The sequence below is a fragment of the Ipomoea nil genome, unplaced genomic scaffold (genome assembly GCF_001879475.1).
Source record: "Ipomoea nil cultivar Tokyo-kokei standard unplaced genomic scaffold, Asagao_1.1 scaffold1416, whole genome shotgun sequence".
Taxonomy (NCBI): Eukaryota; Viridiplantae; Streptophyta; class Magnoliopsida; order Solanales; family Convolvulaceae; genus Ipomoea; species Ipomoea nil.
The window spans coordinates 3,295,797-3,298,896 of record NW_017617844.1 but is presented as its reverse complement, the minus strand read 5'-3'; positions in this window follow the sequence as shown (position 1 = coordinate 3,298,896).

Below are 3,100 nucleotides of genomic sequence, written 5' to 3'. Positions count from 1 at the left end.
ACAACAACATGAATTCATCATTGGAAATCAGTCACAACAACCAGCTCAGACCGCCGCACCTACGAAAGGCCGAGGACGAGGACGTGGTCAACAATCCCAAGTTGGTTTCGCTCAATTTGCAAATCCAAGTCTTGGATCAAGTTCATCAAAAGTGGCCGAAACTCGAGATTGGTTCGAATGCTCAAAAGGAACCTTAACACCGCAGAAAATTTGGACATCCGAGAATGTGCCGAGTATGGTGAAAAGATGGCCAAAAGCTTATCAAGCTCAATGGATTTCGGACAAGAATAAAGAAGAAGAAGCAAAAAGGAAGCAAACCGAAATGTGGTATGAGCTCAGAGACTATACCAAGAATAATGGTGAAAGTCTGGGATTCCAAAGAAGCTTTGAAGAATGCATAATTTGGTGGGAAGCCGGAGCTCTTCCGGGCACCAACATTAAAGAGGCCTTTGGACACTACATGGCTGGGAATGTGACTAAGAAATTTGAATGTGAGAAGTTCAAGAATGATATCTGCAAGATGAGAGAACATATCAAGGATATATTGAAAGCTGACATGGGAGTCAAGAAACCCAGAAGGTAATCAAACATAAATTCCTCAAGAATATGATGTTTTAAATTTCTATGATTTTGGCTAGCTACAATAATATTTCCTCAAATCGACTAATATGAATAAAAATTTCCCATGGTCTGATCTAAGTCTGTTTATGATTTATTTTTTGGCTATCATGTAATTAGTTGGTGAATCAAAAGACAAGAGTTGTTAAACGCATGCAAAATTTTGATAAAGATAAAAATTGATTAAAAAAATTAATCAAGGATGCGTATAGGACTTGTCTAAATTAATTCACAAAGTTTTATTTTCCCTAGAATTATTTTTGTCAAACTCATCTTGGCTTTGTCGAAATAAAATTGAGTAAAAATAAAAATATTTTTCAAAGACTTAAAGTCAATGTTTGAGTATAGTTTATGGCATTATCAAAAGGGGGGAAATTGTTAGGAATAAATTGTAATAGATTTTGATAAGCCATATTGTAATTCGTAGATCCCCAATTTTATTTTATTAGACTAGTCGAGTCTTAGACCAAGAAAGGGAAAAATAAATTCATTAGTTGAGGAAATGGATGAAGAAGATATCAAGCCAAAAATCAAGAATTTGTCAAAAGAAAATGGCAAACAGAAGAGGAAGATGTATGCGTATGTAATTTGAGAAAATCCCTCAAGAAATCCCGAAGAAGAAAGAACGTGACTAGAAGTTTGCATGAAGCTATCTTGAAGATCAAGCATCTATGGAAAGAAAGGAGTACACCAAGTGGAACAAGAATATAACCAATAGGCTGTATGGACGAGATGGTAGAAGCTTGAAATATTATGTGCAAGGTCATAGGTTCGAATCTCACATCCCACATATTTTAAAGAAGCCAAGTTAAAATTCCATCAGATCAAGTAAGAGGCGATGGTTTGGCCGAAGGGATACAATTTGCAAGTCAATGGGATAAGATTTCCAATATGACATGCAATTTGCAAAGTCAACGGGAATGAGATTTCCAAATTGACTAAGGGATGAAGTTTACAAGTGAAGGGATGCAGTTTCTCAAAATTGGTATCCCAAACAAATTGGAACCCCGAAACCCCGAAATTGAAATAGGGATGACAAATTGGAACCCCGAAATTGAAATAGGGATGCAATTTCATCAGAAGAATTGAAGTTCAAATTGGTACAGCGAAATCAATTTGAAGGGATGAGATTTACAAGGCTTCAATTCAATTGGAGATATAGATTGCAAGGGATAGAGATTTTATTTCCCAAAATAAATAGGGATGCAATTTCATCAGAAGAATTGAAGTTCAAATTGGTACAGGGAAATCAATTTGAAGGGATGAGATTTACAAGGCTTCAATTCAATTGGAGATATAGATTGCAAGGGATAGAGATTTCATTTCCCAAAATAGAAAGGGAGGGATGAAGTTTTGAGATTTACAAGGCTTCAATTCAATTGGAGATATAGATTGCAAGGGATAGAGATTTCATTTCCCAAAATAGAAAGGGAGGGATGAAGTTTCACAAGGGAAGAGATTTCCAAGTCAATTGAAGAGATGAAGTCTGGAAGCAGTATACAGACCCAGATACACGAAAAACAGAGGAAGATATTAGAATAAGTTGCAGAAGCAAAAATACTAGTCTAACTAGTAAGGGATTATATTGGAGAATATATTTTGAAGATAAAAATCCCTAGAGGCGTGATCTACACCAGATGGAGATTCATGGGACGCCATTTTTGCTGAAACCTCAAGCTCAATTTGAAATATCTGACAAGATCTGCAACGCTATCTTATCTTCTGACAAAAGGCTATACAGCTAAGCAAAATTCGAAAATGAGACCGTTTCTTTCCAACGGACGGATTCTCATTACAAGCTATAAATAGATGAAGATTGAAGCTGAGGAAGGCAGAAGCAAGAAAAGCAAAATACAAAGAAGCAAGAAAAGCAAAATACAAAGAAGCAAGAAAAGCAAAATACAAAGAAGTAAGAAAAACAAAATACAAAGAAGCAAGAAAAGCAAAATACAAAGAGCAAGAATACAGAGCTAAACAGAGCATACAAAATTCAAAGAAAGCTTTCCATCTCAAGAGCTTAAATTGATATATTCTTTGTGAGATAAACACTCAGAGTGATACAGAGCTTAGAAAAGAAATATACAAGAGTGTTGAAATCTTCATCAACTTCAAGAGATTCAGCGCATCAACGAAGATCATCTACAGAATCTCAAAGTTGGAATCAAGGCAAAACTTGTTTTGGAGCAAAACAAGGGAAAGGAGGAAAGTAACACGGAGTTGTGAAATCCTGGATTGTCACACGGACCTGTGAGATCCGAAGCAGCAGTGTCGGGAAGACATTGGGCGTGATTGGTGTGGGCTTGGTGATCAAAGCACCAGATCACGGAAGATACGTTTCTACCGGATCGTAGAAGACGGGGGGAAAGTAGCACGGAGTTGTGAAATCCTGGGAAAGTAACGCGGCGACGTGAAACCCGAAGCAGCAGTGTCGGAGGCACTGGGCGTGATTAGTGTGGGCTTGGTGATCAAAGCACTAGATCAC